The 25881-nt window shown below is 43.7% G+C and overlaps 1 protein-coding gene and 8 non-coding genes across 12 annotated transcripts in view; 1 reads left to right on the top strand and 8 right to left on the bottom strand.

Moving 5' to 3' along the window:
• The window catches only part of LOC133554362 (gastrula zinc finger protein XlCGF57.1-like), a 295100-nt gene that overhangs the window by 152118 nt on the left and 117101 nt on the right, over positions 1-25881 (top strand). The window lies entirely within an intron of this gene.
• On the bottom strand, positions 69-151 carry trnas-gcu (transfer RNA serine (anticodon GCU)). Its single transcript has one exon. It is a non-coding gene; the product is annotated as a tRNA-Ser (tRNA).
• On the bottom strand, positions 825-906 carry trnas-gcu (transfer RNA serine (anticodon GCU)). Its single transcript has one exon. It is a non-coding gene; the product is annotated as a tRNA-Ser (tRNA).
• trnas-gcu (transfer RNA serine (anticodon GCU)) lies at positions 2156-2237 on the bottom strand. Its single transcript has one exon. It is a non-coding gene; the product is annotated as a tRNA-Ser (tRNA).
• Positions 11023-11104, bottom strand: trnas-gcu (transfer RNA serine (anticodon GCU)). Its single transcript has one exon. It is a non-coding gene; the product is annotated as a tRNA-Ser (tRNA).
• On the bottom strand, positions 12472-12552 carry trnas-gcu (transfer RNA serine (anticodon GCU)). The gene has a single exon. It is a non-coding gene; the product is annotated as a tRNA-Ser (tRNA).
• trnas-gcu (transfer RNA serine (anticodon GCU)) lies at positions 13907-13988 on the bottom strand. Its single transcript has one exon. It is a non-coding gene; the product is annotated as a tRNA-Ser (tRNA).
• Positions 15344-15425, bottom strand: trnas-gcu (transfer RNA serine (anticodon GCU)). Its single transcript has one exon. It is a non-coding gene; the product is annotated as a tRNA-Ser (tRNA).
• trnas-gcu (transfer RNA serine (anticodon GCU)) lies at positions 24630-24711 on the bottom strand. Its single transcript has one exon. It is a non-coding gene; the product is annotated as a tRNA-Ser (tRNA).

The raw sequence follows: 25881 nt of genomic DNA on the forward strand, positions 1-25881 counted from the left end.
GATTGTTATCCTGATCTGCAATTTCACAACCTTTTGTTAGTTGAGGCCAACTAAAGAGAACAACAGCTCAATGAGGATGGGATTCGAACCCATGCGTGTAGAACACAAAGGATTAGCAGTCCATCGCCTTAACCACTCGGCCACCTCGACTTAGTTGATTAAAGTTTGTAAGTGCTGTGAGCCTTCAAATGATAGATTTTACGATCCAGGTCTACGTCACAGTAGACATTTAGAGGTATTAGAATATTGTTTTGTTATTTTTACAAAAATAAAAAAAACAGTAAACTGTATAAATATTTGGGGTTTTGGCACCAACTTTTGGACTTAATCTGACGAATCTAAGTCTATAGACACAAACTGATCATGCTTCTTGGATAAGAGGTAAAACTTTAAGGTCAACCTTGACATGGACCACTGAACAGAGGAAGTGGTCTTCGAAATCACCTATTATCCACGTACAACACTGTTATTTCAACCGTTCCTGAAGAACTCTGCAATTTAGCCCCCAGCAAATAACAGGAGTTAGACAGCCCCTGGTCACAGATGCTCCTTTAAGCCTTTGTTACAACTGAAGGAAATGCTAACAAGGGTGATTCTGACTAGGTTGGGATGATAGTGGTTGATCCACAGAGATACGTCTGCCACACATTACCACGATGCGATTAAAGGGAAATTCCACTTCAATGACTGTCATTGCTAGGATTAGTTGGCGACTTGTCCAAGGTGTAAAACACATTCCGCCCAAATGCAGCCGAGATAGGCACCAGCACTCCCCGTCACCCCAAAAGGTTGTTAGTTGAGGCCAACTAAAGAGAATAACAGCTTGATGAGGATGGGATTCGAACCCACGCGTGTAAAACACAATGGATTAGCAGTCCATCGCCTTAACCACTCGGCCACCTCATCTTAGTTGACTCAAGTTAGTACTTGCTGTGAGCCTTCAAATGATAGATTTTGTGATCCAGGTCTACGTCACAGCATGTAACCACATGGACATTTAGAGGTATTAGGATATTGTTTTGTTATTTTTACAAAAATAAAAAAAAACAGTAAACTGTATAAATATTTGGGGTTTTGGCACCAACTGTTGGACTTAATCTGATGAATCTAAGTCTATAAGCACAAACTGATCAAGGTTCTTGGATAAGAGGTAAAACTTTAAGGTCAACCTTGACCACTGAACAGAGGAAGTGGTCTTCTAAATCACCTATTATCCACATACAACACTGTTATTTCAACCGTTCCTAAAGGACTATGCAATTTAGCCTCCAGCGTATAACAGGAGTTAGACAGCCCCTGGTCACAGATGCTCCTTTAAGCCTTTGTTACAACTGAAGGAAATGCTAACAAGGGGGATTCTGACTAGGTTGGGATGATAGTGGTTGATCCACAGAGATACGTCTGCCACACAATACCACGATGCGATTGAAGGGAAATTCCACTTCAATGACTGTCATTGCTACGATTAGTTGGCGACTTGTCCAAGGTGTAAAACACATTCTGCCCAAATGCAGCCGCTATAGGCACCAGCACCCCCCGTCACCCCAAAAGGGACAAGCAGTAGAAAATGGATGGATGGATGACTGTCATTGGCACTTAGAGTGGGATTGCTCTTCTGCATCTGACCAATCTAAGTCCAAAAATAGATCCGACCAATATGAGTCAATGAGCATGAACTGATAAAGTCCAGTTGGATGAGAAGCGAAACATTTTCTAAGACTAACCAAACAGTCTAGTTGCACTGGATTGAATGCCCTGAGATTACAATGAACTGGATGAATGAGAACTTCCATAGACATCGATACATTGAAAATGAGAAATTCTATGTCTGGACAGAGGGGGAATTAGCTCAAATGGTAGAGTGCTCGCTTTGCATGTGAGAGGTAGCGGGATCGATACCTGCATTCTCCAATTGTTTTAGTGTCATGAACGGTTTCCTTTGATTAAAAATGGGTAAATGAGCCCGGTTTTTTTCTGTTAAAGATGAAAAGTCATTTTGAGGAAGCATGCAGAAAGGTCAGGTAGTCACCTCAGCTCGAGAAAGTCGTTGACATAAGACAGTGTGATACTGTGTAACCACAGTCAAAGATTGTTATCCTGATCTGCAATTTCACAACCTTTTGTTAGTTGAGGCCAACTAAAGAGAATAACAGCTTGATGAGGATGGGATTCAAACCCACGCGTGTAGGACACAATGGATCAGCAGTCCATCGTCTTAACCACTCGGCCACCTCATCTTAGATGACTCATGTTAGTACTTGCTGATCACCTATTATCCACGTACAACACTGTTATTTCAACCGTTTCTAAAGGACTCTGCAATTTAGCCCCCAGCAAATAACAGGAGTTAGACAGCCCCTGGTCACAGATGCTCCTTTAAGCCTTTGTTACAACTGAGGGAAATGCTAACAAGGGTGATTCTGACTAGGTTGGGAGGATAGTGGTTGATCCACAGAGATACGTCTGCCACACAATACCACGACGCGATTGAAGGGAAATTCCACTTCAATGACTGTCATTGCTACGATTAGTTGGCGACTTGTCCAAGGTGTAAAACACATTCCGCCCAAATGCAGCCGAGATAGGCACCAGCACTCCCCGTCACCCCAAAAGGGACAAGCAGTAGAAAATGGATGGATGGATGACTGTCATTGGCACTTACAGTGGGATTGCTCTTCTGCATCTCAACAGATGGTTGGATGACTGTCATTGGTACTGTTGAGACGTATTTTTAGTGCCGTCTCACCCGGGCCGGGAGCAGGAAAACAATTCGAGGAGGCAGGAGTTGAGTCAAGTAGAGGTATTTTATTTAACGCAGTCTGCAGAGAGCGGAGATCGTTTAGTACACTTGAACAGTAGTACCAGGAAAACCCAAAGCGATCTGTCTGAGAGTTTGTTGTACAGCATCTATATACCCTGTGCCAGTAGTTATCTGATTGGTCAGTCTACTGACTGACGTCAGTTGCTATGTGTCTCGTGTCTAGGAACCTCCCTTGGTCTCCTGTTATGTTGGTTGTTGCTCAAGCATCTGTTTCCTGTTAATGCAGTGTTTGGCACACTGAGCCAAATTGAAGTCAGGACGTTTGCTTTGTACACTCATTAATCCCCCGTTTGATCTCTATTAAAGAGATCACAAATCACAACATTAAACACATCACCTACGATGACAACTAAAGGGATGCTGAGTCCCAACAGGGGTTTCCAGTTACCGTATAACATAGTAGCAAGCAGTGAACTCTTTTGTGACGAGCAAATCTATATCTCATGTTGTCCGGGGTAGGGTTACTCCCTCGACAGTTTTATACCTTCTAATATCTCAATCACACAACTCTTTAGCAATAGCACGTTTGTAAAAATTGATTAATGTACACCAGTTACTTGAAAATTCGACTAAGTACTAATACTTAGTGGCACCTTAAACTTGAGTTGTACCCGTGATGGACAGATGTATCAGGGCCCAAAGAAAGACCATGAGTACCCCAAACCAACAGAGAATAATGAGGTCGATGGTTTTTATGATCTTCTTGGTCCCTCGACGAATCTGGTTGGTGGTTTGGCACACCACGTGTAGGAGAGGAGCGCTATTTCACCTCCTCCCACAGGGATTTTGGGTAGACTACCTCACCCTGATGCCACCAGGGGATTATTCTGCCCCTTGTTGATTGGTGGTCTTCTCCCGTTGTTGTTGTTCACGTAACTCGGTACGTGTCTCTCTCAACGTGCGTGCCGGGGCGTCCGCCGCTACACACTGGCTCCAGTGGAACCACCTGTCTCCCTTGCCGTTCAGCCGAACAGCATGCGAGGTGCGTTCAGTCACTCGATATGGACCCGTCCACCTGGGTTCGGTCCACTTTCGCTTGAGCACCTTCAGTAGGACCCAGTCTGTGCTTGGTGGAGTCGCTGTGTCTTCCATGTTTCTCTCCCCCACCTGCTTGGCATACTCTGCAACAAGGGTTTGTAAAGCATGGAAATACTGCGTGTGGGTTAATGACTGATCATCACCTTTGATTCCAATAAGCTTGGACTGGGGCCCTGGAAACCTCCTGCCTGTGGTCAGCTCAAAGGGAGTAAAGGCCGTACTTTGGTTTATTGAGCTTCGAACAGACATGAGGGCAAGGGGTAGAGCATCTAGCCAATTCATTTTGGTCCGTGCACAGATTTTTGCCAATTTAGATTTGAGTGTTTGGTTCATTCTTTCAACCTTTCCTTGGGATTGTGGGTGGTAGACCGAACCAAACCTGTGTTTCAACCCCAGCATTTCTTCAACCTTTTGCAGATCATGGTTTTTGAAATGTGTACCATTATCTGATCGGATTTTCTCAGGAAAACCATGTCTGGGGATATACTGGTTTACCAAAAACTTCACCACTGTCTTACTGTCTTCCCTTTTTGTAGGGAGTACCTCTGGCCAACCTGAATACGCATCCACACATACCAACATATACCTGTACCCTTTTACTAAATTCACCATATCTGTGTAATTTTTGATGATTTCTTTCCCTGTTTTCGTCTCAAGAGGGAAACGTCCAGGATGCGGTCTGACTGTTGGTCGTGCATTATACATGGTGCATTCAGGGCAAGTATGCACATGATATTTACACATATCTTTCAAAAATGGGTGCCACCAATTTCCGTGCGCCTCAGTTAGTGCTATGTTTTTTATTCCAGGTGGTAGCACAATCCGGCCATCCGGACTTCGCCACAAATCGTCGGTTTTTGTGCAGCCTCTGGCCAGCCATAGTGATTTCTCCTCCGGTGAAGTTTTACTCTGTTCCGTTTTTACATGTACAAGTTCCCTATCGGTATCTGGGGTTGTCTCAGTGTCAGAGCAGAGCATCATCATATTATGTACATATCCGGCTGCTTTTTTCCGCAGCTGCATCAGCCGCGTCATTTCCTATTTTCGTGTGCGAGTGTGTTTTCTCATGACCCTTACATTTGATTACGGCAACCTTTTGTGGTAACATCAGTGCTTCCGCTAGTTCTTTCATCTCTGCCTCATGCTTAATGGGTTTGTTGGACGCCGTAAGGTATCCTGTTCTTTGCCATTGTGGCAATTCTATGTGTACCGCCCCTATTGCATAAGCTGAGTCAGTGTAAATGTTGATTACCTGGTCCTCTCCTGCTTTCAACGCTTTGATTACAGCAATTATTTCTGCTCTCTGTGCTGACTGGGGTCCCTCAATTTTGTCTGCAACAACTGTTTTTACGCCTGATTCTGTTTTTTCCACTACAGCATAGGCTGAGATTAGGCCTTGTTTTTCTTGTCGGAAACAACACCCATCTGTGTACAAGTTTCTTCCTCCCTCAAATGATTCTGCCTGTAAGTCTGGTCTGACTTTTTCCTCTTTCTGAACCTTGTCTGCACATAGATGTGGTGTACCTGCACCCATTTGGTCAGCCATGTTAACCCCCTCATGTGTGAATGTCAGGTTTGGCGCTTCTAGTACTTTCGCTAGTCGCCTCTGTCTGAGCGCTGTGAGCGTGAATGTTGCAGAATTGACGTATACCACAACGCTGTGAGTGGTTAGAACGTGCAGTGGGTGGTCCATGACAATGTGTGCTGTTTTTTGTATGATTTTTGCTATTCCCGCGACATGTTGTGTGCACGTTGGGTGACGTTTTTCCATGCTGTCGAGCATCGTACTGATGTACATCAATATTTTCCTCTCTCCCCCTTTTTTCTGGAACAGCACACTGTTGACACAGTGTGATGTACCAGAAACATCAAGATAGAAGGTGGAGGAGTAGTCGGGGATCGCAAGTTCAGCCGCATGGGAAAGTTGCTGTTTGAGGGATATAAACGAAACCTCAGCTTCCGTAGTCCAATTAAGCTGTGCAGACAGTTTTCGCATGCCGTGTTCGCGAACGAGGTCCCGAAGGGATGACGTAAGGCCTGTGTAGTTAGCGACATAATGCCTGCTGTAGCCCGTAAGCCCAAGGAAAGAAAGCATGTCTTTAACTGTTTTGGGTTTAGGGTGGTGTAGGATCGTGTCCCTGTGTTCTGGTGATAAACCGGACCCTTCCTGTGAGATCTGTCTGCCTAAGAAGGAAACGACTCTCCGGACTACCTGTAGTTTGGACTTACTGGTCTTAAGAAGTGACATCAAAGGTGTTTGTAATACTTTTACTTTCAGAAATATCTCAGAAAAAGTTTAGCTGATAGTCAAGTAAATTATTCAACTTGGTGAAGGCGACAAAATATGCTTATATTTATGTTGACACGAATGCTAGAAAAACACCAACCTTATGGCGGATGCTTTTGCAATAGTAATTTGACATTCTACCACACCTGGTGGCCGCATTAATTCGTTAAGTCAAGCTCATGTTGTAGAAAGTTGAATGATGCGGACACGTTTGTTACCGAATACTTTCTATTAGACTTCTGTCTTGACTACTTTGTGCATGTAATAAGCAACTATAATTATTTGATATGCTTAAATGTCATGTGTAGTTTTAGCTCAGCTGTTGTGTAGCTGCTAGCTCCTTGTAGCCTACAGCCGCAGTGTCCAAAGTGCAGCCCATAGCTATGTGTTTAACAGACAACTGAAACAATTAATAATGTGGTATTTGTGTGGTTTCATCATTGGACCTAAGTCTTTAGTTTCCGTAGGGGGGACAGAGAGCAAGGGAACAATGTGGGACTGCATTGGTGTCTATCTTACACCATGCTAGTTGTTGCACAGATATGTCAACGTGAGTAGCCACACCTTGAGTTCCAACATATATGTATATATATATATAAAAAGGAGTCAAAGGCCTCCTGATATGTCGTCTACTTGTGATCATAACAAATGGCGGGTCGGGTGGTAGTGCACACGGAAACAGCTCAGTCAGCCAGGGTTTTCACTGATAGAACAGTTGCAGCAGGAGTTGGGGTACACAGTAGGCGCCAGCCATGTTTGGTGCTCCAGGCTGTGGTATGAGCCCATGCTCATGGAGGTGCCTTGATAGTGGTGCCGCAGCTTGGTGGTTGTACCGTAGGTAACACCAGGAAGGTCCCTTCTGTGCGATATTGAATGTCAGGGCACAGTTTGTAAAGCAGGTCATTACCAAGCAGTCACGGTGTGTTCAGGTCGACCACGAAGGGGTGCTTCAGTGTGTGTCCAGCAATTTGAACCGGAAGCGGTTTGGTGACAGGTAACCTTCTTGTGACCTCAGCGAAGCCTTTGACCTTCAGAAGGGAAGCACACAGTTTCTTTGGCACCTTTGCATTCAGAAATGAGTGGGTGGCACCAGTGTCAATCAAGAACTGATAACATTGTCCATTGACACTTATGTCCAGCAGAGGTCTGTTTGTATCCCCTTCTGGGCGTCCAGCTGTGGGCACAGGCGAAACAGTTTCCACCCCGGATTGACCTTGAAGCATCGCGTTGTCCACCATCCGAGTCCATCTGTCTGGTCTCTTATCTGTTGCGGATTCTTTTCTCCGCCTGCTGGAACTCAAAAGGAAGGTCACCCACTGCTGAATATACTTTAGCTGATTTTTGTCCTTTCGGTTCTTTTGACTTTTAAGTAGTCGTTTCCTTGTTACTCTGTCATCCGTCTTATCATCGTCATCCTGCTCAGCCCAATTATGCATATCATGTTTTGAAATCACAACATCAATTGTCCCATTACATGTTAATCAATACCCCTATTTCAACGATTTATACGCATTATTTTATGTATATTTAAGTAGCTTTACTAAATCAACTAAAGATTATCTAAGAATCCTTTGAACTGCACACGCTTTGTCTTATCTATAAGTTATTGAGACTATTGTTTGTGTCTATCAGTTAGTTAGTTGTGCATTCTGACTTACTGTCGTGTGTGATATTCTACAAAATAAGGGCATGTGTTTATTCTCATTCGTCTAAAACTATCAATGTGACACACACACACACACACACACACACACACACACACACACCTATTTGTGTGCGCGAACGCACATTCCAAGAGATAAGGCGGAACATGCTCAAAGATGCCCTTGTTTCTAAGACAACTCTTATCTCACGGCTCACCCAGAAGCGCAGCTGCATCATATCAACCCTTAGTAACTGCTTGTGAAAACCTTTCTTGTTTTTCTTTAAATCTCTCTCTGAGTTGTCTATCCATAAATTCAGTGTACCCAGCCTCCCCGGACTCAGTTACTACGATAGGTTGAGGTGATTTACGTACAGCTGATAAGGGAGGCGCCGGTGGAAACGGCAGTGAGATCATCGCAGGTGTACAGGATTTAATGGAGCGCAGCGAGATTTTATCCGAGCTACATTCTTTGTCGGTTACGTGACCGCCAGGCGGATCAATGTTCAGTGTGCCTTTTTCAATGTAAAATGTGGGATACATGCCGTGGTTTGGAGGCGCATAGGGTGAGGACATGTGGGGACATGAGGTGCAGTTACCGATTTGGAGTGAAGCTCCTTTTGGTGCAGATGTTTGGTGCTTTGCCAGCAGATCAACAGTTCAGCCCACTCCCGTCGCTCCTTCTCCCAGTCGCGCTCCTTTTTCCTCCAACTGGACTTCTGCAATCATTCCCTGCTCTTCCGCTTCATCCCTCTTTATAGCTGCTGTGTTCATCTTATCAAGTATCAATTGTTCCAATGTTTTCCCCATGTCCTGAATAAGTTGTTCTAATTTTTGTTTTGCTTTTGTTACTTTCTTCTCTTTATCTGTTGGCTTTGATGTGGCAGCTAGGGCATTAGCTGTGGATCAAATTTGGGTCAATAGGGTGACATATGGGCTGACCCATCATCATCTATTTTTCTATCAAACTCTCCTTTCATTTTAACTAGACTCTGAGCTCCACAGTTTTATTGCGACAACAATCTTCCCGGAGATAGCTGTGTTAGCCCACTGCGGTTCTCTGAGAGACAAGCTTCTAGGCCGGCCCTAAAGGTCGGTCCGGTCTCCCACTGGGTGTCCTATCACAAGAACCACAGCGTTTACTCCAAAGATAAGATGTCTCGCTTATTAACTGGGTGATTTAGCCCTCGCTGCGTGTCTGTTGGTCAGATATGGACGGTTTTCACCGCCCACCCCGCCCTAAACTGTAGCGAATGAACGACGTTCGTTGGCACCGTTAGGTATCCCGTCAGTTCATCAGCCGCAGACCCAACACACAACGAGTATTCACACAACGATTTACTCAGAGTCTTATTCTCCCCACTTCCCTTCTTACCTCAACAACACTTAAAATACACACACAAAGTTATTGCACATACACCTTCGATACCCACACAGTATATTCTTTAGCTTAAAGTTGTGTTATCGAAAGACTACTCAGTCTCTGTTTTAAACTGCAGTTTCCTTCGACTGTATTTTTTCTTCTCCCCTCATTTTTCCCACGTAAAACAACCTATTTTGTTGTTTTGAGGAGTTTTATACAGCGATATTTCAATCTCTCCAAGGTTTATAAACCTATTTTCCCAAACGTTTTTGGAGTTTTCATATCGTAACAACAACTAGAATTTAGGGACCTCAACCCCGGGACTCTAACCCAGCCGCGGTACTAACCGCTCCTGGACCCCGTCGGATCTCAGGTGGAGTTACGCCACTCTCGAGGTTACAACTAGAATTTAGGGACCTCAACCCCCGGGACTCTAACCCAGCCGCGGTACTAACCGCTCCTGGACCCCGTCGGATCTCAGGTGGAGTTACGCCACTCTCGAGGTTACAACGAGAATTTAGGGACCTCAACCTCCGGGACTCTAACCCAGCCGCGGTACTAACCGCTCCTGGACCCCGTCGGATCTCAGTTGGAGTTACGCCACTCTCAAGGTTACTGTGTATTCCTCCTGTATCAAAGTTAGGGTTAGGGTTACACTTCTACTGACTCTTTTAGTTGTTATGTTTTCTTACAAGTACATAGGACAGGACACTATTTTAGTAGTTTCCAATATGCAGAATTTGTTTTAACAGGTTTCTGCTTACCTTATTTGTAAGTGCCGGCTAGTGTCTTAGTCCTTTGTCCATGAAGAAAATTTTTAGGTCCGAATGGTCCTCTCGATGTTCTCCTCACAACTCCCTCGATACCGGGACGAGCCCCCAAATTGTTGAGACGCATTTTTAGTGCCGTCTCACCCGGGCCGGGAGCAGGAAAACAATTCGAGGAGGCAGGAGTTGAGTCAAGTAGAAGTATTTTATTTAACGCAGTCTGCAGAGAGCGGAGATCGTTTAGTACACTTGAACAGTAGTACCAGGAAAACCCAAAGCGATCTGTCTGAGAGTTTGTTGTACAACAGCTATATACCCTGTGACAGTAGTTATCTGATTGGTCAGTCTACTGACTGACGTCAGTTGCTATGTGTCTCGTGTCTAGGAACCTCCCTTGGTCTCCTGTTAAGTTGGTTGTTGCTCAAACATCTGTTTCCTGTTAGTGCAGTGTTTGGCACACTGAGCCAAATTGAGATCAGGTCGTTTGCTTTGTACACTCATTACCAGGTACACCCTCCTTGTGTTGAATACAGGAAACTGGGGTTTTGGCAATAGCCACTGGACATCATCTGACCAATCTAAGTCCAAAAATAGATCTGATCAATATGAGTCAATGAGCATGAACTGATGAAGCCCAGTTGGATGAGAAGCGAAACATTTTCTAAGACTAAACAAACAGTCTAGTTGCACTGGATTGAATGCCCTGAGATTACAATGAACTGGATGAATGAGAACTTCCATAGACATCGATATATTGAAAGTGAGAAATTCTATGTCTGGACAGAGGGGGAATTAGCTCAAATGGTAGAGCGCTCGCTTTGCATGTGAGAGGTAGCGGGATCGATACCTGCATTCTCCAATTGTTTCAGTGTCATGAAAGGTTTCCTTTGATTAAAAATAGGTAAATGAGCAAGGTTTTTTTCTGTTAAAGATGAAAAGTCATTTTTGGGGAAGCATGCAGAAAGGTCAGGTAGTCACCTCAGCTCGAGAAAGTCGTTGACACAAGACAGTGTGATACTATGTAACCACAGTCAAAGATTGTTATCCTGATCTGCAATTTCACAACCTTTTGTTAGTTGAGGCCAACTAAAGAGAACAACAGCTCAATGAGGATGGGATTCGAACACACACGTGTAGAGCACACTGGATTAGCAGTCCATCGCCTTAACCACTCGGCCACCTCATCTTAGCTGACTCAAGTTAGTACTTGCTGTGAGCCTTCAAATGATAGATTTTATGATCCAGGTCTACGTCACAGCATGTAACCACATGGACATTTAGAGGTATTAGGATATTGTTTTGTTATTTTTACAAAAATAAAAAAAACAGTAAACTGTATAAATATTTGGGGTTTTGGCACCAACTTTTGGACTTAATCTGACGAATCTAAGTCTATAGACACAAACTGATCATGCTTCTTGGATAAGAGGTAAAACTTTAAGGTCAACCTTGACATGGACCACTGAACAGAGGAAGTGGTCTTCGAAATCACCTATTATTCACGTACAACACTGTTATTTCAACCGTTCCTGAAGAACTCTGCAATTTAGCCCCCAGCAAATAACAGGAGTTAGACAGCCCCTGGTCACAGATGCTCCTTTAAGCCTTTGTTACAACTGAAGGAAATGCTAACAAGGGTGATTCTGACTAGGTTGGGATGATAGTGGTTGATCCACAGAGATACGTCTGCCACACAATACCACGATGCGATTGAAGGGAAATTCCACTTCAATGACTGTCATTGCTAGGATTAGTTGGCGACTTGTCCAAAGTGTAAAACACATTCCGCCCAAATGCAGCCGCTATAGGCACCAGCACTCCCCGTCACCCCAAAAGGGACAAGCAGTAGAAATTGGATGGATGGATGACTGTCATTGGCACATACAGTGGGATTGCTCTTCTGCATCTCAACAGATGGTTTTCTCACTACGATAGGGCAGTACCATCTTTGCCCAGGTACACCCTCCTTGTGTTGAAGTACAGGAAACTGGGGTTTTGGCAATAGCCCTTGGACTTCATCTGACCAATCCAAGTCCAAAAATAGATCTGACCAATATGAGTCAATGAGCATGAACTGATAAAGTCCAGTTGGATGAGAAGCGAAACATTTTCCAAGACTAACCAAACAGTGTAGTTGCACTGGATTGAATGCCCTGAGATTACAATGAACTGGATGAATGAGAACTTCCATAGACATCGATATATTGAAAGTGAGAAATTCTATCTCCTGACAGAGGGGGAATTAGCTCAAATGGTAGAGCGCTCGCTTTGCATGTGAGAGGTAGCGGGATCGATACCTGCATTCTCCAGTTGCTTTAGTGTCATGAACGGTTTCCTTTGATTAAAAATAGGTAAATGAGCCCCTTTTTTTTCAGTTAAAGATGAAAAGTCATTTTGCGGAAGCATGCAGAAAGGTCAGGTAGTCACCTCAGCTCGAGAAAGTCGTTGACACAAGACAGAGTGATACTATGTAACCACAGTCAAAGATTGTTATCCTGATCTGCAATTTCACAACCTTTTGTTCGTTGAGGCCAACTAAAGAGAACAACAGCTCGATGAAGATGGGATTCGAACCCACGAAATTGAACACAATGGATTAGCAGTCCATCGCCTTAACCACTCGGCCACCTCATCTTAGTTGGCTCAAGTTAGTACGTGCTGTGAGCCTTCAAATGATAGATTTTATGATCCAGGTCTTCGTCACAGTAGACATTTAGAGGTATTAGGATATTGTTTTGTTATTTTTACAAAAATAAAAAAAACAGTAAACTGTATAAATATTTGGGGTTTTGGCACCAACTTTTGGACTTAATCTGACGAATCTAAGTCTATAGACACAAACTGATCATGCTTCTTGGATAAGAGGTAAAACTTTAAGGTCAACCTTGACATGGACCACTGAACAGAGGAAGTGGTCTTCGAAATCACCTATTATTCACGTACAACACTGTTATTTCAACCGTTCCTGAAGAACTCTGCAATTTAGCCCCCAGCAAATAACAGGAGTTAGACAGCCCCTGGTCACAGATGCTCCTTTAAGCCTTTGTTACAACTGAAGGAAATGCTAACAAGGGTGATTCTGACTAGGTTGGGATGATAGTGGTTGATCCACAGAGATACGTCTGCCACACAATACCACGATGCGATTGAAGGGAAATTCCACTTCAATGACTGTCATTGCTAGGATTAGTTGGCGACTTGTCCAAAGTGTAAAACACATTCCGCCCAAATGCAGCCGCTATAGGCACCAGCACTCCCCGTCACCCCAAAAGGGACAAGCAGTAGAAAATGGATGGATGGATGACTGTCATTGGCACTTACAGTGGGATTGCTCTTCTGCATCTCAACAGATGGTTTTCTCACTACGATAGGGCAGTACCATCTTTGCCCAGGTACACCCTCCTTGTGTTGAAGTACAGGAAACTGGGGTTTTGGCAATAGCCCTTGGACTTCATCTGACCAATCTAATTCCAAAAATAGATCTGACCAATATGAGTCAATGAGCATGAACTGATAAAGTCCAGTTGGATGAGAAGCGAGACATTTTCCAAGACTAACCAAACAGTCTAGTTAGCTGGATTGAATGCCCTGAGATTACAATGAACTGGATGAATGAGAACTTCCATAGACATCGATATATTGAAAGTGAGAAATTCTATGTCCTGACCGAGGGGGAATTAGCTCAAATGGTAGAGCGCTCGCTTTGCATGTGAGAGGTAGTGGGATCGATACCTGCATTCTCCAAATGCTTTAGTGTCATGAACGGTTTCCTTTGATTAAAAATAGGTAAATGAGCCCGTTTTTTTTCAGTTAAAGATGAAAAGTCATTTTGGGCAAGCATGCAGAAAGGTCTGGTAGTCACCTCAGCTCGAGAAAGTCGTTGACACAAGACAGAGTGATACTATGTAACCACAGTCAAAGATTTTTATCCTGATCTGCAATTTAACAACCTTTTGTTCGTTGAGGCCAACTAAAGAGAACAACAGCTCGACGAGGATGGGATTCAAACCCACGCGTGTAGAACACAATGGATTAGCAGTCCATCGCCTTAACCACTCGGCCACCTCATCTTAGTTGACTCTAGTTAGTACGTGCTGAGAGCCTTCAATTGATAGATTTTATGATCCAGGTCTTCGTCACAGTAGACATTTAGAGGTATTAGGATATTGTTTTGTTATTTTTACAAAAATAGAAAAAACAGTAAACTGTATAAATATTTGGGGTTTTGGCACCAACTTTTGGACTTAATCTGACGAATCTAAGTCAATAGACACAAACTGATCATGCTTCTTGGATAAGAGGTAAAACTTTAAGGTCAACCTTGACATGGACCACTGAACAGAGGAAGTGGTCTTCGAAATCACCTATTATCCACGTACAACACTGTTATTTCAACCGTTCCTGAAGAACTCTGCAATTTAGCCCCCAGCAAATAACAGGAGTTAGACAGCCCCTGGTCACAGATGCTCCTTTAAGCCTTTGTTACAACTGAAGGAAATGCTAACAAGGGTGATTCTGACTAGGTTGGGATGATAGTGGTTGATCCACAGAGATACGTCTGCCACACAATACCACGATGCGATTGAAGGGAAATTCCACTTCAATGACTGTCATTGCTAGGATTAGTTGGCGACTTGTTCAAAGTGTAAAACACAATCCGCCCAAATGCAGCCGAGATAGGCACCAGCACTCCCCGTCACCCCAAAAGGGACAAGCAGTAGAAAATGGATGGATGGATGACTGTCATTGGCACTTACAGTGGGATTGCTCTTCTGCATCTCAACAGATGGTTTTCTCACTACGATAGGGCAGTACCATCTTTGCCCAGGTACACCCTCCTTGTGTTGAAGTACAGGAAACTGGGGTTTTGGCAATAGCCCTTGGACTTCATCTGACCAATCTAAGTCCAAAAATAGATCTGACCAATATGAGTCAATGAGCATGAACTGATAAAGTCCAGTTGGATGAGAAGCGAAACATTTTCCAAGACTAACCAAACAGTCTAGTTGCACTGGATTGAATGCCCTGAGATTACAATGAACTGGATGAATGAGAACTTCCATAGACATCGATATATTGAAAGTGAGAAATTCTATGTCCTGACAGAGGGGGAATTAGCTCAAATGGTAGAGCGCTCGCTTTGCATGTGAGAGGTAGCGGGATCGATACCTGCATTCTCCAAATGCTTTAGTGTCATGAATGGTTTCCTTTGATTAAAAATAGGTAATTGAGCCTGTTTTTTTTCAGTTAAAGATGAAAAGTCATTTTGGTGAAGCATGCAGAAAGGTCAGGTAGTCACCTCAGCTCGAGAAAGTCGTTGACACAAGACAGAGTGATACTATGTAACCACAGTCAAAGATTGTTATCCTGATCTGCAATTTCACAACCTTTTGTTCGTTGAGGCCAACTAAAGAGAACAACAGCTCGATGAGGATGGGATTCGAACCCACGCGTGTAGAACACAATGGATTAGCAGTCCATCGCCTTAACCACTCGGCCACCTCATCTTAGTTGACTCTAGTTAGTACGTGCTGAGAGCCTTCAAATGATAGATTTTATGATCCAGGTCTTCGTCACAGTAGACATTTAGAGGTATTAGGATATTGTTTTGTTATTTTTACAAAAATAAAAAAAACAGTAAACTGTATAAATATTTGGGGTTTTGGCACCAACTTTTGGACTTAATCTGACGGATCTAAGTCTATAGACACAAACTGATCATGCTTCTTGGATAAGAGGTAAAACTTTAAGGTCAACCTTGACATGGACCACTGAACAGAGGAAGTGGTCTTCGAAATCACCTATTATTCACGTACAACACTGTTATTTCAACCGTTCCTGAAGAACTCTGCAATTTAGCCCCCAGCAAATAACAGGAGTTAGACAGCTCCTGGTCACAGATGCTCCTTTAAGCCTTTGTTACAACTGAAGGAAATGCTAACAAGGGTGATTCTGACTAGGTTGGGATGATAGTGGTTGATCCACAGAGATACGTCTGCCACACAATACCACGATGCGATTGAAGGGAAATTCCACTTCAATGACTGTCATTGCTAGGATTAGTTGGCGACTTGTCCAAGGTGTAAAACACATTCCGCCCAAATGCAGCCGAGATAGGCACCAGCACTCCCCGTCACCCCAAAAGGGACAAGCAGTAGAAAATGGATGGATGGATGACTGTCATTGGCACTTACAGTGGGGTTGCTCTTCTGCATCTCAACAGATGGTTTTCTCACTACGATAGGGCAGTACCATCTTTTCCCAGGTACACCCTCCTTGTGTTGAAGTACAGGAAACTGGGGTTTTGGACTTCATCTGACCAATCTAAGTCCAAAAATAGATCTGACCAATATGAGTCAATGAGCATGAACTGACGAAGCCCAGTTGGATGAGAAGCGAAACATTTTCTAAGACTAACCAAACAGTCTAGTTGCACTGGATTGAATGCCCTGAGATTACAATGAACTGGATGAATGAGAACTTCCTTAGACATCGATATATTGAAAATGAGAAATTCTATGTCCAGACAGAGGGGGAATTAGCTCAAATGGTAGAGCGCTCGCTTTGCATGTGAGAGGTAGCGGGATCGATACCTGAATTCTCCAATTGTTTAGTGTCATGAAAGGTTTCCTTTGATTAAAAATAGGTAAATGAGCCCGTTTTTTTTCTGTTAAAGATGAAAAGTAATTTTGGGGAAGCATGCAGAAAGGTCAATATTTGGGGTTTTGGCACCAACCGTTGGAATCAATCTGACGGATCTAAGTCTATAAGCACAAACTGATGAAGCCTACTTGGATGAGAGGCGAAACTTTAAGGTCAACCTTGACATGGATGACTGAACAGAGGAAGTGGTCTTCGAAATCACCTATTATCCACATACAACACTGTTATTTTAACCGTTCCTAAAGGACTCTGCAATTTAGCACTAAGCAAATAACAGGAGTTAGACAGCCCCTGGTCACAGATGCTCCTTTAAGCCTTTGTTGCAAGTGAAGGAAATGCTAACAAGGGTGATTCTGACTAGGTTGGGATGATAGTGGTCGATCCACGGAGATATTTCTGCCACACAATACCACGATGCGATTGAAGGGAAATTCCACTTCAATGACTGTCATTGCTGCGATTAGGTGGGGACTTGTCCAAGGTGTAAAACACATTCCGCCCAAATGCAACTGAGATAGGCACCAGCACTCCCCGTCACCCCAAAAGGGACAAGCAGTAGAAAATGGATGGACGGATGATTGTAATTTGCACTTACAGTGGGATTGCTCTTCTGCATCTTAACAGATGGTTTTCTCACTACGATAGGGCAGTACCATCTTTGCCCAGGTACACCCTCCTTGTGTTGAAGTACAAGAAACTGGAGTTTTGGCAATAGCCCCTGGACTTCATCTGACCAATCTAAGTCCAAGAATAGATCTGATCAATATGAGTCACTTTAAGGTTTTACTAATTACGTACAAAATAATACACGGTCTAGCTCCAGCCTATTTTGCCGATTGTATTGTACCATATGTCCAAGCAAAAAATCTGCGTTCAAAAGACTCCGGCTTATTAGTGATTCCTAGAGCCCAAAAAAAGTCTGCGGGCTATAGAGCGTTTTCCGTTTGGGCTCCAGTACTCTGGAATGCCCTCCCGGTAACAGTTCGAGATGCTACCTCAGTAGAAGCATTTAAGTCTCACCTTAAAACTCATCTGTATACTCTAGCCTTTAAATAGACGTCCTTTTTAGACCAGTTGATCTGCCGCTTCTTTTCTTTTTTCTCCTTTGTCCCCCGCTCCCTTGTGGAGGGGGTCCGGTCCGATGACCATGGATGAAGTACTGGCTGTCCAGAGTCGAGACGCAGGATGGGCCGCTCGTCGGGACCCAGGATGGACCGCTCGCCTGTGTATGGGTTGGGGACATCTCTACGCTGCTGATCCGTCTCCGCTTGAGATGGTTTCCTGTGGACGGGACTCTCGCTGCTGTCTTGGATCCCCTGGAACTGAACTCTCGCGGCTGTGTTAGACCCGCTCGACATACATTGCTTTCAGTCCCCTAGAGGGGGGGGGGGGTTGCCCACCCACATCTGAGGTCCTATCAGAGGTTTCTCATAGTCAGCATTGTCACTGGCGTCCCACTGGATATGAATTCTCCCTGCCCACTGGGTGTGAGTTTTCCTTGCCCTTTTGTGGGTTCTTCCGAGGATGTTGTAGTCGTAATGATTTGTGCAGTCCTTTGAGATATTTGTTATTTGGGGCTATATAAATAAACATTGATTGATTGATGATGATTGACTATGTAACCACAGTCAAACATTGTTATCCTGATCTGCAATTTCACAACCTTTTGTTAGTTGAGGCCAACTAAAGAGAACAACAGCTCGATGAGGATGTGATTCGAACGCACGCGTGTTGAACACAATGGCTTAGCAATACATCGCCTTAACCACTCGGCCACCTCATCTTAGGTGACTCAAGTTGGTACTTGCTGTGAGCCGTCAAATAATAGATTTTACGATCCAGGTCTACGTCACAGCATGTAACCACATGGACATTTAGAGGAATTAGGATATTGTTTTGTTATTTTTACAACAATAAAAAAAAACAGTAAATTGTATAAATATTTGGGATTTTGGCACCAACCGTTGGAATCAATCTGACGAATCTAAGTCTATAAGCACAAACGGATCAAGCCTACTTGGCTGAGATGCGAAACTTTAAGGTCAACCTTGACATGGATGACTGAACAGAGGAAGTGGTCTTCAAAATCACCTATTATCCACATACAACACTGTTATTTATAACAAGGGTGATTCTGACTAGGTTGGGATGATAGTGGTTGATCCACAGAGATACGTCTGCCACACAATACCACGACGCGATTGAAGGGAAATTCCACTTCAATGACTGTCATTGCTACGATTAGTTGGCGACTTGTCCAAGGTGTAAAACACATTCCGCCCAAATGCAGCCGAGATAGGCACCAGCACTCCCCGTCACCACAAAAGGGACAAGCAGTAGAAAATGGATGGTTGGATGACTGTCATTGGTACTGTTGAGACGTATTTTTAGTGCCGTCTCACCTGGGCCGGGAGCAGGAAAACAATTCGAGGAGGCAGGAGTTGAGTCAAGTAGAAGTATTTTATTTAACGCAGTCTGCAGAGAGCGGAGATCGTTTAGTACACTTGAACAGTAGTACCAGGAAAACCCAAAGCGATCTGTCTGAGAGTTTGTTGTACAGCATCTATATACCCTGTGCCAGTAGTTATCTGATTGGTCAGTCTACTGACTGACGTCAGTTGCTATGTGTCTCGTGTCTAGGAACCTCCCTTGGTCTCCTGTTATGTTGGTTGTTGCTCAAGCATCTGTTTCCTGTTAGTGCAGTGTTTGGCACACTGAGCCAAATTGAAGTCAGGACGTTTGCTTTGTACACTCATTAATCCCCTGTTTGATCTCTATTAAAGAGATCACAAATCACAACATTAAACACATCACCTACGAGGACAACTAAAGGGATGCTGAGTCCCAACAGGGGTTTCCAGTTACCGTATAACATAGTAGCAAGCAGTGAACTCTTTTGTGACGAGCAAATCTATATCTCATGTTGTCCGGGGTAGGGTTACTCCCTCGACAGTTTTATACCTTCTAATATCTCAATCACACAACTCTTTAGCAATAGCACGTTTGTAAAAATTGATTAATGTACACCAGTTACTTGAAAATTCGACTAAGTACTAATACTTAGTGGCACCTTAAACTTGAGTTGTACCCGTGATGGACAGATGTATCAGGGCCCAAAGAAAGACCATGAGTACCCCAAACCAACAGAGAATAATGAGGTCGATGGTTTTTATGATCTTCTTGGTCCCTCGACGAATCTGGTTGGTGGTTTGGCACACCACGTGTAGGAGAGGAGCGCTATTTCACCTCCTCCCACAGGGATTTTGGGTAGACTACCTCACCCTGATGCCACCAGGGGATTATTCTGCCCCTTGTTGATTGGTGGTCTTCTCCCGTTGTTGTTGTTCACGTAACTCGGTACGTGTCTCTCTCAACGTGCGTGCCGGAGCGTCCGCCGCTACACACTGGCTCCAGTGGAACCACCTGTCTCCCTTGCCGTTCAACCGAACAGCATGCGAGGTGCGTTCAGTCACTCGATATGGACCCGTCCACCTGGGTTCGGTCCACTTTCGCTTGAGCACCTTCAGTAGGACCCACTCTGTGCTTGGTGGAGTCGCTGTGTCTTCCATGTTTCTCTCCCCCACCTGCTTGGCATACTCTGCAACAAGGGTTTGTAAAGCATGGAAATACTGCGTGTGGGTTAATGACTGATCATCACCTTTGATTCCAATAAGCTTGGACTGGGGCCCTGGAAACCTCCTGCCTGTGGTCAGCTCAAAGGGAGTAAAGGCCGTACTTTGGTTTATTGAGCTTCGAACAGACATGAGGGCAAGGGGTAGAGCATCTAGCCAATTCATTTTGGTCCGTGCACAGATTTTTGCCAATTTAGATTTGAGTGTTTGGTTCATTCTTTCAACCTTTCCTTGGGATTGTGGGTGGTAGACCGAACCAAACCTGTGTTTCAACCCCAGCATTTCTTCAACCTTTTGCAGATCATGGTTTTTGAAATGTGTACCATTATCTGATCGGATTTTCTCAGGAAAACCATGTCTGGGGATATACTGGTTTACCAAAAACTTCACCACTGTCTTACTGTCTTCCCTTTTTGTAGGGAGTACCTCTGGCCAACCTGAATACGCATCCACACATACCAACATATACCTGTACCCTTTTACTAAATTCACCATATCTGTGTAATCTATGATGATTTCTTTCCCTGTTTTCGTCTCAAGAGGGAAACGTCCAGGATGCGGTCTGACTGTTGGTCGTGCATTATACATGGTGCATTCAGGGCAAGTATGTACATGATATTTACACATATCTTTCAAAAATGGGTGCCACCAATTTCCGTGCGCCTCAGTTAGTGCTATGTTTTTTATTCCAGGTGGTAGCACAATCCGGCCATCCGGACTTCGCCACAAATCGTCGGTTTTTGTGCAGCCTCTGGCCAGCCATAGTGATTTCTCCTCCGGTGAAGTTTTACTCTGTTCCGTTTTTACATGTACAAGTTCCCTATCGGTATCTGGGGTTGTCTCAGTGTCAGAGCAGCGCATCATCATATTATGTACATATCCGGCTGCTTTTTTCCGCAGCTGCATCACCCGCGTCATTTCCTATTTTCGTGTGCGAGTGTGTTTTCTCATGACCCTTACATTTGATTACGGCTACCTTTTGTGGTAACATCAGTGCTTTCGCTAGTTCTTTCATCTCTGCCTCATGCTTAATGGGTTTGTTGGACGCCGTAAGGTATCCTGTTCTTTGCCATTGTGGCAATTCTATGTGTACCGCCCCTATTGCATAAGCTGAGTCAGTGTAAATGTTGATTACCTGGTCCTCTCCTGCTTTCAACGCTTTGATTACAGCAATTATTTCTGCTCTCTGTGCTGACTGGGGTCCCTCAATTTTGTCTGCAACAACTGTTTTTACGCCTGATTCTGTTTTTTCCACTACAGCATAGGCTGAGATTAGGCCTTGTTTTTCTTGTCGGAAACAACACCCATCTGTGTACAAGTTTCTTCCTCCCTCAAATGATTCTGCCTGTAAGTCTGGTCTGACTTTTTCCTCTTTCTGAACCTTGTCTGCACATAGATGTGGTGTACCTGTACCCATTTGGTCAGCCATGTTAACCCCCTCATGTGTGAATGTCAGGTTTGGCGCTTCTAGTACTTTCGCTAGTCGCCTCTGTCTGAGCGCTGTGAGCGTGAATGTTGCAGAATTGACGTATGCCACAACGCTGTGAGTGGTTAGAACGTGCAGTGGGTGGTCCATGACAATGTGTGCTGTTTTTTGTATGATTTTTGCTATTCCCGCGACATGTTGTGTGCACGTTGGGTGACGTTTTTCCATGCTGTCGAGCATCGTACTGATGTACATCAATATTTTCCTCTCTCCCCCTTTTTTCTGGAACAGCACACCGTTGACACAGTGTGATGTACCAGAAACATCAAGATAGAGGGTGGAGGAGTAGTCGGGGATCGCAAGTTCAGCCGCATGGGAAAGTTGCTGTTTGAGGGATATAAACGAAACCTCAGCTTCCGTAGTCCAATTAAGCTGTGCAGACAGTTTTCGCATGCCGTGTTCGCGAACGAGGTCCCGAAGGGATGACGTAAGGCCTGTGTAGTTAGCGACATAATTCCTGCTGTAGCCCGTAAGCCCAAGGAAAGAAAGCATGTCTTTAACTGTTTTGGGTTTAGGGTGGTGTAGGATCGTGTCCCTGTGTTCTGGTGATAAACCGGACCCTTCCTGTGAGATCTGTCTGCCTAAGAAGGAAACGACTCTCCGGACTACCTGTAGTTTGGACTTACTGGTCTTAAGAAGTGACATCAAAGGTGTTTGTAATACTTTTACTTTCAGAAACATCTAAGAAAAAGTTTAGCTGATAGTCAAGTAAATTATTCAACTTGGTGAAGGCGACAAAATATGCTTATATTTATGTTGACACGAATGCTAGAAAAACACCAACCTTATGGCGGATGCTTTTGCAATAGTAATTTGACATTCTACCACACCTGGTGGCCGCGTTAATTCATTAAGTCAAGCTCATGTTGTAGAAAGTTGAATGATGCGGACACGTTTGTTACCGAATACTTTCTATTAGACTTCTGTCTTGACTATTTTGTGCATGTAATAAGCAACTATAATTATTTGATATGCTTAAATGTCATGTGTAGTTTTAGCTCAGCTGTTGTGTAGCTGCTAGCTCCTTGTAGCCTACAGCCGCAGTGTCCAAAGTGCAGCCCATAGCTATGTGTTTAACAGACAACTGAAACAATTAATAATGTGGTATTTGTGTGGTTTCATCATTGGACCTAAGTCTTTAGTTTCCGTAGGGGGGACAGAGGGGGAATTAGCTCAAATGGTAGAGCACTTGCTTTGCATGTGAGAGGTAGCGGGATCGATACCTGCATTCTCCAATTGTTTTAGTGTCATGAAAGGTTTCCTTTGATTAAAAATAGGTAAATGAGCCCGGTTTTTTTCTGTTAAAGATGAAAAGTCATTTTGGGGAAGCATGCAGAAAGGTCAGGTAGTCACCTCACCTGGAGAAAGTCGTTGACACAAGACAGTGTGATACTATGTAACCACAGTCAAAGATTGTTATCCTGATCTGCAATTTCACAACCTTTTGTTAGTTGAGGTCAACTAAAGAGAACAAAAGATCAATGAGGATGGGATTTGAACCCAAGCATTTAGAACACAATGGATTAGCAGTCCATCGCCTTAACCACTCGGCCACCTCGTCTTAGTTGACTCAAGTTAGTACTTGCTGTTAGCCTTTAAATCATAGATTTTATGATCCAGGTCTACGTCACAGCATGTACCCACATGGACATTTAGAGGTATTAGGATATTGTTTTGTTATTTTTACAAAGATTTAAAAAACCCAGTAAACTTTATGGATATTTGGGGTTTTGGCACCAAGTGCTGGACTTAATCTGACGAATCCAAGTCTATAAACACAAACTGATCAAACTTCTTGGATAAGAGGTAAAACTTTGAGGTCAACCTTGACATGGACCACTGAACAGAGGAAGTGGTCTTCGAAATCACCTATTATCCACATACAACACTGTTATTTCAACCGTTCCTAATGGACTCTGCAATTTAGCCTCCAGCAAATAACAGGAGTTAGACAGCCCCTGGTCACAGATGCTCCTTTAAGCCTTTGTTACAACTGAAGGAAATGCTAACAAGGGTGATTCTGACTAGGTTGGGATGATAGTGGTTGATCCACAGAGATACGTCTGCCACACAATACCACGATGCGATTGAAGGGAAATTCCACTTCAATGACTGTCATTGCTACGATTAGTTGGCGACTTGTCCAAGGTGTAAAACACATTCCGCCCAAATGCAGCCGAGATAGGCACCAGCACTCCCCGTCACCCCAAAAGGGACAAGCAGTAGAAAATGGATGGATGGATGACTGTCATTGGCACTTATAGTGGGATTGCTCTTCTGCATCTCAACAGATGGTTTTCTCACTATGATAGGGCAGTACCATCTTTGCCCAGGTACACCCTCCTTGTGTTGAAGTACAGGAAACTGGGGTTTTGGCAATAGCCACTGGACTTCATCTGACAAATCTAAGTCCAAAAATAGATCCGACCAATATGAGTCAATGAGCATGATCTGACGAATCCCAGTTGGATGAGAAGCGAAACATTTTCTAAGACTAACCAAAAAGTCTAGTTGCACTGGATTGAATGCCCTGAGATTGCAATGAACTGGATGAATGAGAACTTCCATAGACATCGATATATTGAAAGGGAGAAATTCTATGTTCTGACAGAGGGGGAATTAGCTCAAATGGTAGAGCGCTCGCTTTGCATGTGAGAGGTAGCGGGATCGATACCTGCATTCTCCAATTGTTTTAGTGTCATGAAAGGTTTCCTTTGATTAAAAATAGGTAAATGAACCCGTTTTTTTTCTGTTAAAGATGAAAAGTCATTTTGGGGAAGCATGCAGAAAGGTCAGGTAGTCACCTCAGCTGGAGAAAGTCGTTGACACAAGACAGTGTGATACTATGTAACCACAGTCAAAGATTGTTATCCTGATCTGCAATTTCACAACCTTTTGTTCGTTGAGGCCAACTAAAGAGAACACCAGCTCGATGAGGATGGGATTCAAACCCACGCGTGTAGAACACAATGGATTAGCAGTCCTTCGCCTTAACCACTCGGCCACCTCATCTTAGTTGACTCAAGTTAGTACTTGCTGTGAGCCTTCAAATGATAGATTATATGATCCAGGTCTACGTCACAGCATGTAACCACATGGACATTTAGAGGTATTAGGATATTGTTTTGTTATTTTTACAAAAATAAAAAAAACAGTAAACTGTTTAATATTTGGGGTTTTGGCACCAACTGTTGGACTTAATCTGACGAATCTAATTCTATAAACACAAACTGATCAAGCTTCTTGGATAAGAGGTAAAACTTTAAGGTCAACCTTGACATGGACCACTGAACAGAGGAAATGGTCTTCGAAATCACCTATTATCCACATACAACACTGTTATTTCAACCGTTCCTAAAGGACTCTGCAATTTAGCCTCCAGCGAATAACAGGAGTTAGACAGCCCCTGGTCACAGATGCTCCTTTAAGCCTTTGTTACAACTGAAGGAAATGCCAACAAGGGTGATTCTGACCAGGTTGGGATGATAGTGGTTGATCCACAGAGATACGTCTGCCACACAATACCACGATGCGATTGAAGGGAAATTCCACTTCAATGACTGTCATTGCTACGATTAGTTGGCGACTTGTCCAAGGTGTAAAACACATTCCGCCCAAATGCAGCTGAGATAGGCACCAGCACTCCCCGTCACCCCAAAAGGGACAAGCAGTAGAAAATGGATGGATGGATGACTGTCATTGGCACTTAGAGTGGGATTGCTCTTCTGCATCTCAACAGATGGTTTTCTCACTACGATAGGGCAGTACCATCTTTGCCCAGGTACACCCTCCTTGTGTTGAAGTACAGGAAACTGGGGTTTTGGCAATAGCCACTGGACTTCATCTGACCAATCTAAGTCCAAAAATAGATCTGATCAATATGAGTCAAAGAGCATGAACTGATGAAGCCCAGTTGGACGAGAAGCGAAACATTTTCTAAGACTAACCAAACAGTCTAGTTGCACTGGATTGAATGCCCTGAGATTACAATGAACTGGATGAATGAGAACTTCCATAGACATCGATATATTGAAAATGAGAAATTCTATGTCCGGACAGAGGGGGAATTAGCTCAAATAGTAGAGCGCTTGAATTGTATGTGAGAGGTAGCGGGATCGATACCTGCATTCTACAATTATTTTAGTGTCATGAAAGGTTTCCTTTGATTAAAAATAGGTAAAT

This window comes from Nerophis ophidion, linkage group LG06 (genome assembly GCF_033978795.1).
Source record: "Nerophis ophidion isolate RoL-2023_Sa linkage group LG06, RoL_Noph_v1.0, whole genome shotgun sequence".
Lineage (NCBI taxonomy): Eukaryota > Metazoa > Chordata > Actinopteri > Syngnathiformes > Syngnathidae > Nerophis > Nerophis ophidion.